The sequence below is a fragment of the Hyla sarda genome, chromosome 3 (genome assembly GCF_029499605.1).
Source record: "Hyla sarda isolate aHylSar1 chromosome 3, aHylSar1.hap1, whole genome shotgun sequence".
Classification (NCBI taxonomy): Eukaryota; Metazoa; Chordata; class Amphibia; order Anura; family Hylidae; genus Hyla; species Hyla sarda.
Genome location: NC_079191.1, coordinates 432,126,093 through 432,144,555, shown reverse-complemented (window position 1 = coordinate 432,144,555; position 18,463 = coordinate 432,126,093). Strand labels below are relative to the sequence as shown.

Below are 18,463 nucleotides of genomic sequence, written 5' to 3'. Positions count from 1 at the left end.
TGACGTCTTCCTCATTTCGACTGGTAATGCGGAAACGTTGTTGGAGTTTCATGACTTGATTCTGATATCAAATTTATAGTGGTATACCATCCCTATACTTTCTGGACACGCAAGTAGAAGTAACCAATTGTACATCATAAACTGAATTGTACAGGAAAGATACAGACAGAAACAAATTGTTACAATTCAGCAGTTGTCATGGCTACAAAATGGTTGCCGATTTTACCAACAGGAATCATTCAAGTAAACTTGTTCTTGAATGTAAATGATGGGCACATTCTACAGATGGAAGGTGACAGACTGGCAGTTTTGTATAAAAATGTAAGCTTGCCTAGATTTTTGAAGTAGAAAACCTGAAACCAAATGGTTTAAATGAAAATTGTTAAGTTATAAATCAAATAGATTCTATATCCTAGAGCAGTGATGGCTAACCTATGGCACTATTGTCACAGGTGGCACGCCGAGCCCCCTCTGTGGGCATGCGACCACAGTGGCATGGGGAGGGGCCCGCCCTGGGTGCCACTCACAAGGGGGGTGCCATGACGGAGTCACTCCACCATCCAGGGCCGGACTGGCCATAGGGCACACCGGGCATTTGCGTCGTGGGCCGGACCGTCCTCCTGCCCTGTACAGTAATACGGGCCGGCTCACCTGTAATTGCTCCACCCCCAAATAAGAGCCAGCACAGCTACGCACGTCCGCCGTGTAATGCTATGTCCTGATGCCGGCCCTAGGTATTCTGATAGTGTGAAGTGACCGAGCGTCATTATGCGGCAGCCGGCCGACGCACATAGCTGTGCTGGCTCTTATCTGGGGGAAGGTGCTGCCCTGAATCCCCGGCAACTACAAAAGGTACCAGCCGGAGGTGTAGGGGTTATCTAATCTGGGGGTACTGTCTAATCTGGGGGTACTACCTACCTACTGGGAGGGGTCTAATCTGGGGTTACTACCTGCCTATTGGGGGAGTTAATCTGGGGCTCCTACCTGCCTACTGGGTGGGTCTAATCTGGGGGTTCTAACTGCCTACTGCGGGTCTAATCTGGGGGTACTACCTGCCTACTGGGGGGGTTAATCTTGGTGTACTACCTGACTACTGGGGGGGGGGGGGTCTAATCTGCGGGTATTACCTAACGCAGTGTTTGTGTCCATGACCCTAATTTAGGAGTTCTTTTAAGTGTGTTAAGCAAGTTTAGTTTCCTTGCTCATCCTAATTTAGGTTATTTACTGTAACTGTAGAAGTAGAGAAAGGACCCAGAGTAAGGCTTTCCTCATACAATTTAAGTCTGGTATGTAATCATATCACAAGTTGAGTATCCCCTTGTATGCATCTTTGCCACAGTTTACCTGTAGTTTTGGTGCAGCTGGACAATCAGAAACCTGAAAAAAAATGCAGGTCTATTGACATACATGCAAAGCTGCACCAAAACCGGATGTAATTCTGATGTAAACTGTGCCAAAGCAGCATGTAGGATGCGTACAAACTGCAGGTAGATAGGTGGGAATAGGTGCTTATTTAGGTGATGCACCAACCACCAGTGAGTTTTCTTTACTAGAATTGATGTTTTTTCAATTATAAAAAAAAAAACAAAATTTTGGATGATTGAACTCTGTTGCTGTATTCTTCTTTTAAAACAAAATATGTTAATTAGTTATGGCGACTGTATGAGTTGTTTTTTCTAAACTTAAGCCTCAGTATTCCTATTTATATTGCTGTGCTGGCACTTTGAGGGGAAAAAAATTTGACGTGCATTACAGTTTGGGCACTCGGGCTCAAAAAGGTTCGCCATCACTGTCCTAGAGGAAAGGTGTCAGATCATGGGGCAACTGACTGCTGGGACCCCAAGTGATCTCCAGAACAGGGACCCCCAGGTCTTTGGAGCTGCCCATAGAGAATGTATAGAGCGGTGGCGCAATATACACACCAAGATATATAATTAGCTAATAAATAATTATAATTGTAACTAAATATAATTATAAGTACCTGTCACGATGCCGGCTGGCAGGTAGTGGATCCTCTGTGCCAGAGAGGGATTGGCGTGGACCGTGCTAGTGGATCGGTTCTAAGTCACTACTGGTTTTCACCAGAGCCCGCCGCAAAGCGGGATGGTCTTGCTGCGGCGGTAGTGACCAGGTCGTATCCACTAGCAACGGCTCAACCTCTCTGGCTGCTGAAGATAGGCGCGGTACAAGGGAGCAGACAGAAGCAAGGTCGGACGTAGCAGAAGGTCGGGGCAGGCAGCAAGGATCGTAGTCAGGGGCAACGGCAGGAGGTCTGGAACACAGGCTAGGAACACACAAGGAAACGCTTTCACTGGCACAATGGCAACAAGATCCGGCAAGGAAGTGCAGGGGAAGTGAGGTGATATAGGGAAGTGCACAGGTGATAACACTAATTGGAACCACTGCGCCAATCAGCGGCGCAGTGGCCCTTTAAATCGCAAAGACCCGGCGCGCGCGCGCCCTAGGGAGCGGGGCCGCGCGCGCCGGGACAGGACTGACGGAGAGCGAGTCAGGTACGGGAGCCGGGGTGCGCATCGCGAGCGGGCGCTACCCGCATCGCGAATCGCATCCCGGCTGGAGGCGGTATCGCAGCGCCCCGGGTCAGTGGATCTGACCGGAGCGCTGCAGTGAGGAGAGTGTAGCGAGCGCTCCGGGGAGGAGCGGGGACCCGGAGCGCTCGGCGTAACAGTACCTAAATATAATTATAAATATAATTAACTAATATAGTGTCATAACAAATTGTACTGACTTCAGAGTGCTTTTGCACGATTCAACCAACAGGTAGTTAAGTAGTCCTCTCAATGTGGTGTTGTCTCAGCAGCTCCCTAATATCTTCCTCTCACCTGACAGGAAGTATAGTCCTCTCGTTGTCAGTGTGGTATTGTTTCCAGCTCCCCAGCTCCTTCCTACCTCCTGATAGGATACTGTGTAGTCCTCTCATTGTCAGTGTGGTGTTGTCTCCTGCTCCCCGGCTCCTCTCTCTCTCCCGATAGGAAGTTATGTAGTCCCCTCATTGTCAGTGTGGTGGTGTCTCAGCAGCTTCTCGGCTCCTACTTTTTCCTTAGACAACTCATCCTCCTCTGTTGTCCCAGGAGGCATAGCTGGATCTTGTCTCTGAGCTGAAATCACCCCCCACTAAGTGATGACAGCCGCCCTGACCAGCCCCCACAGCCTACAGAACCCCATCATATGCATCTTTATTGTATGTATTTACGGCGTGCTGCCTTGTGCTAAACAATGCCACAGGCAGAGGAGCAGACAGGGAAAAAATACAGCCAGTGCTGCAACCTCACTAATTGTCCGATAGTCTGCACTAAAATTACCGTATTTTTCGCCCTATAGGACGCACCGGCATATAAGACGCACCCTATTTTAAAGGTGCAAAATCTAGAGAAAAAAAAAAGATTCTGAACTCAACAGTGATCTTCAACCTGCAGACCTCCAGATGTTGCAAAACTACAACTCCCAGCATGCCTGGAAAGCCAACGCTGGAAGTTGTAGTTTTGCAACATCTGGAGGTCCGCAGGTTGAAGATCACTGGATAGGAGGTAGTACTCACCTGTCCCCCCCCCCCCCCCCCCCTGGACCCGTCACCCCTGCCCTGGATGTCGCTCCATCACTCCGGACGTCTTCTTCCCCGGGATCCACGCTCTCCGTCGCCGTCATCCCTTCACTACGCACACCGCTCCTATTGGATGACGGGACGGCATGCGCAACGACGTGATGACGTCGCAGGAGAGCGCCGGCCATGCAGGGGATCCCGGCACAGAGCAGACACCGAGGAGGCAGGTAAGGTCCCTCCCGGTGTCCTGTAAGCTGGTGTCCCTCCTGGTGTCCTGTAAGCTGCTTAGTCGGGCTTTTCGTTCCGAAAAGCCCGACTGAGCAGCCGGGTTAGGGTCACTTTCCCTTCAGATGTGGCGGTCAGCTTTGATCGGCGCGTCTGAAGGGTTAATACAGGGCATCACCGCGATCGGTGATGTCCTGTATTAGCCGCAGGTCCCGGCCGTTGATGGCCCGAGGTATTCGCCGTATAAGACGTACCAACTTCCCCCCCCCCCCTGTTTTGGGGAAGAAAAAGTGCGTCTTATATGGCGAAAAATACGGTAAATGTTCTGTAGCAGCTATGGCCTGGAACTGGAAGGATTCCTGTGGGACAAAAGTAGGCAATGTGGGAGAACTGTGATGAAGAGCTAAAGGAAAGCAATGCATTCTGGGTATTGTATGGGCATGCGAGAAGTTTTTCAACAGCTGGAGGCACCCTTGTTGGGAAACACTGCTCTAGAAACTGTTGCAGTACAGGCCATCACTAATTTATCAGATCGGTGCCAGCTACGGTAAGGACGTCTCTTCACGTCAAGGACATCTAAACGATTCCAGTACTCCCGAATCTCACAGGTAAATAACTAGAGTGAGTTTAGAGGGCGAGACTGAGATTAAAGTTCTCCACGTGTGACCTTATATATATCAGTGACTTATAAACCTGGCTATTGTGGTGAAAACCGGTGACCACAGACAAGTCAACCGATGACAAAAGGACATGTCGGAGTGAAGCTGCCCATGCACACTATTATAGGATAAACACTCTTGGTTTACCGGCCCTTTAAGAGCAGAGGGTTGTCATACATCACATTGGACAACCTCACTGAAGGCTTTGTGGGCACTGGGTATATACAGCTGCTGGTATATACACCTAGCACTAGGACAATGGCAGAAGCAATTGCCCAATAAACAAACAAATGCGAGTGTTCATGTCATCAGCACCAGGATCCCTTTATAATCCCAGACGCAGCATTTGTTTGAGGCGACAGGTGATCCGGTCTGCAAATATACATTGTCTGGTCATCATGAAAGTCACAACCATGAAGCTGCAGCAGGCACCGGAGTTGGGACATCACTGGGATACTATGGGGGAGATTTATCAAAACCTGTCCAGAGGAAAAGATGCCCAGTTGCCCATAGCAACCAATCAGCTTGATTCTTTCAGTTTTAACAAGGCCTCTGAAAAATGAAAGAAGCAATCTGATTGGTTGCTATGGGCAACTTTTCCTCCCGGTCTCTTATTGGACGGCGCCTTTTCCCAACAGCAATTTTAAGATCTCTCCACAGGTGATCAATGGGATTTAGATCTGGACTCTTTGCTGACACTTCAGAACTCTCCAGCGCTTTGTTGTCATCCATTTCTGGGGGCTTGTTGACGTACGGTTGGGGTCATTGTCCTGCTGGAAGACCCAAAATCCGTTGGTAATCCTCATATTTCATGATGCCTTGTACACATTCAAGGCACCCAGTGCCAGAGGCAGCAAAACAACCCAAAACATCATTGACCTCCACCATATTTCACTGTAGGTGTTGTGTTCTTTTCTTTGTAGGCCTCATTTTGTTTTCAGTAAACAGTAGAATAATGTGCTTTACCAAAAAGCTCTATCTTGGTCTCATCTGTCCACAAGACGTTTTCCCAGAAAGATTTTGGTTACTCAAGTTCATTTTGGCAAAATGTAGTCTTGCTTTTTTATATCTCTGTGTCAGCAGTGGGGTCCTCCTGGGTCTCCTCCATAGTGGGGTCCTCCTGGGTCTCCTCCATAGTGGGGTCCTCCTGGGTCTCCTCCATAGTGGGGTCCTCCTGGGTCTCCTCCATAGTGGGGTCCTCCTGGGTCTCCTCCATAGTGGGGTCCTCCTGGGTCTCCTCCATAGTGGGGTCCTCCTGGGTCTCCTCCATAGTGGGGTCCTCCTGGGTCTCCTCCATAGCGTTTCATTTCATTTAAATGTCGAAGGATAGTTCGCGCTAACACTGATGCTCCCTGAGCCTGCAGGACAGCTTGAATATCTTTGGAACTTGTTTGGGGCTGCTTATCCAGCATCCGGACTATCCTGCATTTACACCTTTCATCAATTTTTCTCTTCCGTCCACGCCCAGGGAGATTATCTACAGCGCCATGGGTTGCAAACTTTTTGATTATGTTGCGCAGTGTGGACAACAGCAAATCTAGATCTCTGGAGCTGGACTTGTAACCTTGAGATTGTTGATATTTTTCCACAATTTTGGTTCTCAAGTCCTCAGACAGTTCTCTTCTCCTCTTTCTGTTGCCCATGCTTAGTGTGGCACACACAGACACACAATGTAAAGACTAAGTGAACTTCTCTCCTTTTTATCTGATTTCAGGTGTGATTTTGATATTGCCCACACCTGTTACTTACCCCAGGTGAGTTTAAAGGAGCATCACATGCTTGAACCAATCTTATTTTTCCACAATTTTGAAAGTGTGCCAATAATTTTGTCCAGACCATTTTTGGAGTTTGGTGACATTATGTCCAATTTGCTTTTTTTCCTCCTTTTTTGGTTTAGTTCCAATACACACAAAGGGAATAAACGTGTGTATAGCAAAACATGTGTTACTGCAATCCTTTTCTGTGAGAAATACTTCATTTTCTTGAAAAATTTCAAGGGTGCCAACATTTACGGCCATGACTGTAACTAGACAAAGCTCAGAAGAGGTGAGCGAGTACTGACCGGTGTGAATACACTGCTGCCCCGGCCACTTCCCTTTCACTTCCCATTACAGGCAGCACAAGGGAAGAATCACACATTGCAAGGAAAAAAATATATATATAGCCGGGTAAGTTCTCACTGAGGAATCGACAAGGAATGATTTCAGTCAGGAAAATCAGCAAATCTTCTGCTTGACACAGAATTTGAAGAGGAATTTCATGCGGAATGTGAAACAGAATTTGAAGAGGAAATCTTAAAGGGGTACTGCCGTGGAAAACTTATTTTATTTTTTATTTTTTTTTAAATCAACTGGTGCCAGAAAATTTAACAGATTTGAAAATTTACTTCTATTAAAAAATCTTAATCCTTCCAGTACATTTTAGGGGCTGTATACTACAGAGGAAATGCTTTTCTTTTTGGATTTCTCTTCTGTCACGAGCACAGTGCTCTCTGCTGACACCTCTGTCCATTGTAGGAACTGTCCAGAGCAGGAGAAAATCCCCATAGCAAACATATGCTGCTCTGGACAGTTCCTAAAATGGACAGCAGAGGTCAGCAGAGAGCACTTTGCTCGTGACAGAAGAGAAATCCAAAAAGAAAAGCATTTCATCTGTAGTATACAGCCCCTAAAAAGTACTGGAAGGATTAAGATGATTTTTTTAATAGAAGTAATTTACAAATCTGTTTAACTTTCTGGCACTAGTTGATTTAAAAAAAAAAAAGTTTTCCACGGAAGTACCCCTGTAAAGGGGTACTCTGCTGCTCAGCGTTTGGAACAAAATGTTCCGAATGCTTAGAGATGGCAGCTTGTGATGTCATAGCCCCCTAATGCAAGTCTATGGGAGGGGGTGTGACGACTGTCACACTCCCTCCAATAGACTTGCATTGAGGGGGCAGGGCGTGACATTATGAGGGCGGGGCTATGATGTCACAAGCTCCGGGCGCCGGCTCTAAGCATTCGGAACATTTTGTACCCCTTTAAGGAGAATCAGTACTACAACCACCAATGGGCTGACTCTCAATTCTCCCTTTGAATATTTAGCGCAAATATTCAGTGTCAATGCAGCATCATTTCCGCATCAATTCTGCTCCAAACTCATTTTGTCAGGAAAAAAAAAGGCCCATTGACTTCAATGAGCTTTAACCCGCGGATTCCACTAGAAGAATGAACACATTCAATCTTCTAGTAGAATACGAATCCACGTCGGAATTTCTTCTACGGAAAATCCTCAGTGTGAACAGAGAGACAGAAAGACCATTAAAGTCAATGGAACCGAGGCTGAAGTGTGGTTGTATACTTGGTGTGGAATTGCGCAAGTTAAGTACTCATCATTTCCTCAGTGTGAACCCTTACACTGCATCTTGTGTTTATAATACTTTTCAGAATATTACAGTCCGGACAAAACCAATGTCCGCCTTCTCTGGAGGTCAGCTGATGTCAGAGGCTGGAGGTGCAAAGACTGAATTCCAAATTTCCAAATTCCAAAATCAGCATGGGATCACCGCACAGCTCTAGTAGATTATTTCAGTACATAATACTCACTTTATTAGGTACACCTGTTCAATTGCTTAACACACATAACTTATCAGCCAATCACATGACAGCAGCTCAATGCATTTAGGCATGTAGACGCGGTCAAGAGAACTCAACTGAACTCTGAACTGCAAACAGAGCGGCAGAATGGAGAAGAAAGGGGGTTCAAGTGACTTTAAACGTGGCAGGATTGTTGGTGCCAGACAGGCCGGTCTGAGGATTTCACAAGCTGCTGATCTACTGGGATTTTCATGCGCAACCTCTAGGGTTTACAGAGAAAAAACCTTGAAGCAGATGGGCTACAGCAGCATAAGACCACATCGGGGGCCACTCCTGTCAACAAAGAACAGGAAACTGAGGCTACAATTCACACAGGAGCCAAAACTGGACAATCAAAGATGGAAGAAATTTGTCTGGTCTGAGGAGTCTCCATTCCAGCTGTGACATGTGATGTCGGGGTCAGAATTTGGTGTAAACATAAAGCATGGACCCATCTTTGTTTGTATTAGGTTCAGGCTGGTGGGGGTGTGATAGTGTAGGGGACATTTTCTGGATACTTTGGGCCCCATAGTACCAAGTGATCCTGGTATAAACACCACAACCTACCTGAGTATTGTTACTGACCATGTCCGTCCCTTTATGACCACAGTGTCCCCTGTATCTTCTGATGATACTTCCAGCAGGATAATACCCCATGTCACATGACATCATCTCATACAGGACAATGAGCTCACATGACATCATGTCATACAGGACAATGAGGTCACATGATGTCATCTCCTACAGGACAATAAGGTCACATGACATCATCTCAAAGGACAATGAGGTCACATGACTCCAATGGCCTCCACAGTCACCAGATCTCATCCTATAGATCCCCGATGGGAAGTGGTGGAACTGAAGATTCTCATCATGGATCCGACAAATCTACAGCAACTGTGTGATGTCATCATGTCCATATGGAGGAACTGTGTGATGTCATCTTGTCCATATGGAGGAACTGTGTGATGTCATCATGTCCATATGGAGGAACTGTGTGATGTCATCATGTCCATATGGAGGAACTGTGTGATGTCATCATGTCCATATGGAGGAACTGTGTGATGTCATCATGTCCATATGGAAGAACTGTGGGATGTCATCATGTTCATATAGAGGAACTGTGTGATGTCATCATGTCCATATAGAGGAACTGTGTGATGTCATCATGTTCATATGGAGGAACTGTGTGATGTCATCATGTCCATATGGAGGAACTGTGTGATGTCACCATGTCCATATGGAGGAACTGTGTGATGTCATCATGTCCATATGGAGGAACTGTGTGATGTCATCATGTCCATATGGAAGAACTGTGGGATGTCATCATGTCCATATAGAGGAACTGTGTGATGTCATCATGTCTATATGGAGGGACTGTGTGATGTCGTCATGTCCATATGGAGGGACTGTGTGATGTCATCATGTCCATATGGAAGAACTGTGGGATGTCATCATGTTCATATAGAGGAACTGTGTGATGTCATCATGTCCATATAGAGGAACTGTGTGATGTCATCATGTCTATATGGAGGAACTGTGTGATGACATCATGTCCATATGGAAGAACTGTGGGATGTCATCATGTTCATATAGAGGAACTGTGTGATGTCATCATGTCCCTATGGAGGAACTGTGTGATGTCATCATGTCCATATGGAGGAACTGTGTGATGTCATCATGTCCATATGGAGGAACTGTGTGATGTCATCATGTCCATATGGAGGAACTGTGTGATGTCATCATGTCCATATGGAAGAACTGTGTGATGTCATCATGTCCATATGGGGGAACTGTGTGATGTCATCATGTCCATATGGAGGAACTGTGTGATGTCATCATGTCCATATGGAGGAACTGTGTGAGGTCATCATGTCCATATGGAGGAACTGTGTGAGGTCATCATGTCCATATAGAGGAACTGTGTGAGGTCATCATGTCCATATAGAGGAACTGTGTGAGGTCATCATGTCCATATAGAGGAACTGTGTGATGTCATCATGTCCATATGGAGGAACTGTGTGATGTCATCATGTCCATATGGGGGAACTGTGTGATGTCATCATGTATATATGGAGGAACTGTGTGATGTCATCATGTCCATATGGGGGAACTGTGTGATGTCATCATGTCTATATGGAGGAACTGTGTGATGTCATCATGTCCATATGGAGGAACTGTGTGATGTCATCATGTCCATATGAAGGAACTGTGTGAGGTCATCATGTCCATATGGAGGAACTGTGTGATGTCATCATGTCCATATGGAGGAACTGTGTGATGTCATCATGTCCATATAGAGGAACTGTGTGAGGTCATCATGTCCATATAGAGGAACTGTGTGATGTCATCATGTCTATATGGAGGAACTGTGTGATGTCATCATGTCTATATGGAGGCACTGTGATATTCTGAGGGATATCTAAAGAGGCCCAGCACGCTTTGCAGTGGTTACACCCCTGACTTTTTATGCATTATCTGCTGTATTCATTTGCCCTCCTCTCCTCCATCTCTCTACCTTTGGACCTTTTGTCTTGTCCACTCACTGATTTGGCTTCCAGCACCTACCTATTAGCTAATGTACAGATACTAGCTGCTTGTATACTGTTATTGACCATGTTCTTGAATGTATGATGACTAGGGTCGCCACCTGGCCAGTATTTTTTATATTAAATATACCGGCAATGCAGTGGCCGGTATTGATCAAACCAATCCTCCAACTCCCGGAATGTTGCACCAAAACCTATTCCAGCGTTTCCCAACCAGAGCGCCTCCAACTGTTGCAAAACTATGACTCCCAGCACGCCCGGACAGCCGTTGGCTGTCCGGGCATGCTGGGAGTTGTAGTTTTGCAACAGCTGAAGGCACCCCTGGTTGGGAAACAGGAAAATGGTAGGAGTCGGCACTTGTCCTTCTAGAGGTAATCCAGGAAAAAAAACTTTTTTTTTTATATATCAACTGGCTCCAGAAAGTTAAACAGATTTGTAAATTACTTCTATTAAAAAAATCTTGATCCTTTCAATAATTATCAGCTGCTGAAGTTGAGTTGTTGTTTTCTGTCTGGCAACAGTGCTCTCTGCTGACATCTCTGTCTCGGGAACTGCACAGAGTAGAAGAGGTTTGCTATGGGGATTTGCTTCTAAACTGGGCACTTCGACAGAAAAGAACAACTCAACTTCAGCAGCTCATACGTACTGGAATGATTAAGATTTTTTAATAGAAGTCATTTACAAATCTGTAACTTTCTGGAGCCAGTTGATATATGTATGTATATATATATATATATATATATATATATATATATATAAAAAGTTTTTTCCTGGATAACCCCTTTAAGTGGTGCTCGCGGACAAATCACAATGTCATAGAAGTAGAAAATCCCGGCACTCACATTATGCTTCAATCACCATCGCGTTTCTTCATAAAGCATCTTTACAAACGATCTGCAATACTGAGTATTGTTTGTAAAGATGCTTTATGAATAAACACGATGGTGATTGAAGCATAAAGTGAGTGCCGGGATTTTCTACCCCTATGACACCTGGTTGGGAAACACTGACTTATACTATATACACATGCTGGGAGTTGTAGTTTTCATTTGGGGCAGCTGATGAGCCACAGGCTGTATCAGGGCATGCTGGGAGTTGTAGTTAGCAACTAACTGCAACACTTGAATTTTTTTTTTTTTTAAAGCAATCAAAAAGTAATGTAAAAACAAAAATGGTCCTGTTAAAAATTACAGACCGGGGTGCAAAAAAATGAGCCTCATACAGTCACGTATAAGGAGAAATAAAAAAGTTATAGGGGTCAGAATAGGAAAAAAATTCCCATGCATATGTTTATCCTGTGATGTCACGCATATATAATTAATTATGCAAATGAGCATGGCCGGTATTTTTTGGCAAGAAAAGTGGCGACCCTAATGATGACCTGTAGTTCAGCTGATGACTGGAGTCCTATCTGTACCTATTATTGAGTTTAATGGGAGCCGAATTAAAGGGGTTCTCCAGTGGAAAACATTTTTTTTTTTTTTTTTTTTATCAACTGATGCCAGAAAGTTAAACAGATCTGTAAATTACTTCTATTAAAAAATCTTTACACTTCCAGTACCTTTTAGCAGCTGTATGCTACAGAGGAAATTCTTTTCTTTTTGAATTTCTTTTTTAGTCTTGTCCACAGTGCTCTCTGCTGACGCCTGAAGCCCGTATCAGAACTGTCCGGAGCAGCATAGGTTTGCTATGGGGATTTTCTCCTGCTCTGGACAGTTCCTGATACGGGCTTCAGATGTCAGCAGAGAGCACTGTGGACAAGACAAAAAAAGAAATTAAAAAAGAAAAGAATTTCCTCTGTAGCATACAGCTGCTAAAAGGTACTGGAAGTGTAAAGATTTTTTTATAGAAGTAATTTACAGATCTGTTTAACTTTCTGGCACCAGTTGATTTAAAAAAAAAAAAAAAAAAAAAATTCTACCGGAGTACCCCTTTAATCCATATTCAGAAAGTAGCCCTAGTGATGGGTCCAGAGGTGTTCATAGAGGTGGGTGGGCCATAGCGGACAATGAACTGAGGCCCATGCTGGGAAATGAAATCACCCACCCTTACAAGCTTGTGTTAATATTAAAGGGGTACTCCACTGGAAAACATTTTTTTTTTTAAGTCAACTGGTGCCAGAAAGTTAAACAGATTTGTAAATTACTTCTATTTAAATATCTTAATCCTTCCAGTACTTATCAGCTGCTGTATGCTCCAGAGGAAGTTGTGTAGTTCTTTTCAGTCTGGCCACAGTGCTCTCTGCTGACACCTCTGTCCATGTCAGGAACTGTCTAGAGTAGGATAGGTTTGCTGAGGGGATTTGCTCCTACTCTGGACAATTCCTGACATGGACAGAGGTGTCAGCAGAGAGCACTGTGGCCAGACAGAAAATACATTCAAAAAGAAAATAACTTCCTGTGGATCATACAGCAGTTGATAAGTACTGGAAGGATTAAGATTTTTAAATAGAAGTAATTTACAAATCTGTTTATCTTTCTGGCACCAGTTGATTAAAAAAAATGTTTTCCAGTGGAGTACCCCTTTAAGCATGTGACAGACACAGGTCATTACTCGACAGATGCCCATGGGACACATTTACATTCATGGTACACAGAGGTCTGACATGTGGCTCCAGGATCCGCAAGTCAACAATAAGAGGCAGATTCCTCTGAGCTAAATCTCATGTGATACTGGGTGTCCCCAATGTGGCTGCAGGAACAATTTCCTATGTTTAGACTGTGTGAGGAGGAACGTCACATATAATCACAGAACCGAAAGTAAAGACCCGGGCGGTGACACAGCAATTGTACAAATTATACAGTCACAGCCGTAAATGTTGGCGCCCCTGAAATTATTCAAGAAAATGAAGTATTTCTCACAGGAAAGGATTGCAGTAACACATGTTTTGCTATACACATGTTTATTCCCTTTGTGTGTATTGGAACTAAACCAAAAAAGGAGGAAAAAAAGGAAATTGGACATAATGTCACCAAACTCCAAAAATGGTCTGGACAAAATTATTGGCACCCTTTAAAAATTGTGGATAAATAAGACTGTTTCAAGCATGTGATGCTCCTTTAAACTCACCTGGGGCAAGTAACAGGTGTGGGCAATATAAAAATCACACCTGAAAGCAGATAAAAAGGAGAGAAGTTCACTTAGTCTTTGCATTGTGTGTCTGTGTGTGCCACACTAAGCATGAACAACAGAAAGAGGAGAAGAGAAATGTCTGAGGACTTAAGAACCAAAATTGTGGAAAAATATCAACAATCTCCAGGTTACAAGTCCATCTCCAGAGATCTAGATTTGCCTATGTCCAGAGTGCTCAACATTATCAAGAAGTTTGCAACCCATGGCACTGTAGCTAATCTCCCTGGGTGTGGATGGAAGAGAAAAATTGATGAAAGGTGTCAACGCAGGATAGTCCGGATGGTGGATAAGCAGCCCCAAACAAGTTCCAAAGATATCCAAGCTGTCCTGCAGGCTCAGGGAGCATCAGTGTCAGCGCGAACTATCCGTCAACATTTAAATGAAATTAAACGCTATGGAGGAGACCCAGGAGGACCCCACTATGGAGGAGACCCAGGAGGACCCCACTATGGAGGAGACCCAGGAGGACCCCACTATGGAGGAGACCCAGGAGGACCCCACTGCTGACACAGAGACATAAAAAAGCAAGACTACATTTTGCCAAAACGAACTTGAGTTTTACTTGCACTTGGGTGATTTGAGAGCATGTACCTCGGCTTTCAAAAAAAAGCCAAGGTACATGAACTTGAGTAACCAAAATCCTTCTGGGAAAACGTCTTGTGGACAGATGAGACCAAGATAGAGCTTTTTGGTAAAGCCCATCCTTCTACTGTTTACCGAAAACAGAATGAGGCCTACAAAGAAAAGAACACAGTACCTACAGTGACATATGGTGGAGGTCAGTGATGTTTTGCTGCCTCTGGCACTGGGGGCCTTGAATGTGTACAAGACATCATGAAATCTGAGGATTACCAATGGATTTTGGGTCGCACTGTACAGCCCAGTGTCAGAAAGCTGGGTTTGTGTCCGAGATCTTGGGTCTTCCAGCAGAACAATGACCCCAACCGTACATCAAAAAGCCCCCCAGAAATGGATGGCAACAAAGTGCTGGAGAGTTCTGAAGTGTCAGCAATGAGTCCAGATCTAAATCCCATTGATCACCTGTGGAGAGATCTTAAAATTGCTGTTGGGAAAAGGCGCCTTCCAATAAGAGAGACCTGGAGCAGTTTGTAAAGGAAGAGTGGTCCAACATTCCGGCTGAGAGGTGTAAGAAGCTTATTGATGGTAATAGGAAGTGACTGATTTCACTTATTTTTTTCCCAAAGGGTGTGCAACCAAACATTAAGTTAAGGGTGCCAATAATTTTGTCCAGCCCATTTTTGGAGTTTGGTGACATTATGTCCAATTTGCTTTTTCTCCTCCCTTTTATGGTTTAGTTCCAATACACACAAAGGCAGCAAAACAACCCCAAAACATCATTGACCTCCACCATATATCACTGTAGGTACTGTGTTCTTTTCTTTCCTCATTCTGTTTTCGGTAAACAGTAGAAGGATGGGCTTTACCAAAAAGCTCCATCTTGGTCTCATCTGTCCACAAGACGTTTTCCCAGAAGGATTTTGGTTACTCAAGTTCATTTTGGCAAAATGTAGTCTTGGTTTTTTATGTCTGTGTCAGCAGTGGAGTCCTCCTGGGTCTCCTCCATAGTGGGGTCCTCCTGGGTCTCCTCCATAGTGGGGTCCTCCTGGGTCTCCTCCATAGCGTTTCATTTCATTTAAATGTCGACAGATAGTTAGCACTGACACTGATGATCCCTGAGCCTGCAGGACAGCTTGAATATCTTTGGAACTTGTTTGGGGCTGCTTACCCACCATCCGGACTATCCTGCATTGACACCTTTCATCAATTTTTCTCTTCCGTCCACGCCCAGGGAGATTATCTACAGTGCCATGGGTTGCAAACTTCTTGATAATGTTGCGCACTGTGGACAAAGGAAAATCTAGATCTCTGGAGATGGACCTGTAACTTTGAGATTGTTGATATTTTTCCACAATTTTGGTTCTCAAGTCCTCAGACAGTTCTCTTCTCCTCTTTCTGTTGTCCATTCTTAGTGTGGCACACACAGACACAAAATGCAAAGACTAAGTGAACTTCTCTCCTTTTTATCTGCTTTCAGGTGTGATTTTTATATTGCCCACACCTGTTACTTGCCCCAGGTGAGTTTAAAGGAGCATCACATGCTTGAAACAGTCTTATTTTTCCACAATTTTGAAAAGGTGCCAATAATTTTGTCCAGACCATTTTTGGAGTTTGGTGACATTATGTCCAATTTGCTTTTTCCCCCTCTTTTTTTGGTTTAGTTCCAATACACACAAAGGGAATAAACATGTGTATAGGAAAACATGTGTTACTGCAATCATTTTCTGTGAGAAATACTTCATTTTCAATTATTTACAGCCATGACTGTATATAAATAAAAAAAATGACCTCCTGGTACCTGGATTAGCACGTGAGTGAGCGTACACCTGTCTAGTTGTGTGGACAAATATACACAACTGTATAACATGGTAGGGGGAAGTGGTGGTATACCGGTTCATACTGTGGCGGTATACCGGTTCATACTGAATACCGGTGTTTTTTCTTTACAATATCAAATTTTCATATACCGCAATACCGGTCGGGCCCCGCACCCCCACCCCCCGAATGAATTATCAGCCGCAGCGCGTTGTCCCCACATCAGGGAACTAATCATATATGACCCTCGGGCTCTGCTTCTCCTCCTGTGAGCCGCAGCGCTGCACATCCTCCACGCATCGGGAAATGAAGGATTTGTGAGCCGCGGGCGCAGGGCTTCTGTTCTGATCGGAGAACGGAAAACGGTCACCTCCCCCTGCAAGCACTGAAAGCCAGTGAGCCACGCGTGCGGGTAACATATGATCAGTTTCCCGATGTAGGGACAGAGCGCTGCGGCTGATAATTCATTTGGTAGTGGGGGGCAGCGCCCGTGGGTCATTTATGATTAGTTCCCCAGTGCCTGCGGCTGATAACTCATTCAAAAGTATGTTTAGAAAAAACCCGCAATATACCGTATTTTTCGCCGTATAAGACGCACTTTTTCTTCCCCAAAAGTTGGTGCGTCTTATATGGCGAATACACACCTATCGCGGCGGTCCCTGCAGCCATCAACGGCCGGGACCCGCGACTAATACAGGACATCACCGATCGCGGTGATGCCCTGTATTAACCCTTCAGACGCGGCGATCAAAGCTGACCGCCGCGTCTGAAGCGAAAGTGACAATAACCCGGCTGCACCGGGAGGGACCTTACCTGCCTCCTCGGTGTCTGCTCCGTGCCAGGATCCCCTGCATGGCCGGCGCTCTCCTTCGTCATCATCACATCGTCGCGCACGCCGCCCCGTCATCCAATAGGAGCGGCGTGCGTAGCAGCGTGATGGCGGCGACAGAGAGCGAGGATACCGTGCAGCAGAGACGTTCCGGAGCGACGGGGACACCCCGGGGCGCCGCAACAGCGATGGAGGGCCACATCCAGGGCAGCGGTGACGGGTCCAGAGCGGCGGGGACAGGTGAGTATTACCTCCTATACCAGTGGTCTTCAACCTGCGGACCTCCAGATGTTGCAAAACTACAACTCCTGGCATGCCCGGACAGCCAACGGCTGTCCGGGCATGCTGGGAGTTGTAGTTTTGCAACATCTGGAGGTCCGCTGGTTGAATATCACTGTGACCTATACTTTACATTGTATTCTAGATTCTCCTCATTTAAAATTGGGTGCGTCTTATATGCCGGAGCGTCCTATAGGGCGAAAAATACGCTACATTTTTGGTCATACTGCCCAGAACTAGTAGGGGGTAAGTGTCTGATCACGGTAGGTCCGACTAATGGGACAGGACTTCTTTAGCTCCTGTGTACAGGGGCAGAGCTATAGAGGTAGCAGTCGTACCGGGGCCCTGGTGCCTAAGGGGGCCCCAAAGCATATCTGTCCCATTAGATACAATATAATTGGCATCGGGGCCCAGAAGCTACAAGCTCCGCCATCTTCAGTCCCTCTATAGACAGTGAATGGTGGTCGAGTACATTTTTGGGCAGACCAAATGGGCCGACACAGTCTATGTTGCTATGTAAGGATGGGTGACAATTCCTATGGGAGCTGTACTAGTACATTTAAAGGGGTATTCCGGTGAAAAACTATTTTTTTTTTTTCATATCAATTGGTTCCAGAAAGTTAAACAGATTTTTTAATTACTTCTATTAAGAGAAACTCTTAATCCGTCCAGTACTTATCAGCTGCTGAAGTTGAGTTGTTCTTTTCTGTCTGACAACAGTGCTCTCTGCTGACATCTCTGTCTGTCTAGAGTAGAAGCAAATCCCCATAGCAAACCTCCCATGCTCTGGACAGTTCCTGAGTCAGACAGAGGTGTGAGCAGAGAGCACTTTGGTCAGACAGGAAAGAACAACTCAACTTCAGCAGCTGATAACTACTGGAAGGATTACTTTTTTTTTATATAGCAGTAATTTACAAATCTGTTTAACTTTCTGGAGCCAGTTGATATAAAAAAAATGTTTTTATTTTATTTTTTTTACTGGAATACCCCTTAAAAGGGGTACTCCCACCCTAGACATCTTATCCCCCTATCCAAAGGATAGGGAATAAGATGTCTGACCGCGGGGGTCCTGCCGCTGGGGACCCCCGCAATGTTGCATGTGGCACCCACCTGTTTCTTGTCCGGAAGCGCTGGAGGGTCTCGGTCGCGACCACAGGAACGGAAGTCCGTGACGTCCGGACTCGGTCCCCATGTGACGTCATGCCCCGTCCCCTCAATGC

General features: G+C 45.4%; 1 protein-coding gene across 2 annotated transcripts in view; it reads right to left on the bottom strand.

Annotated features, from left to right (window-relative positions):
• Nucleotides 1-18,463, bottom strand: part of TMEM63A (transmembrane protein 63A) — an 88,231-nt gene that overhangs the window by 57,977 nt on the left and 11,791 nt on the right. The window lies entirely within an intron of this gene.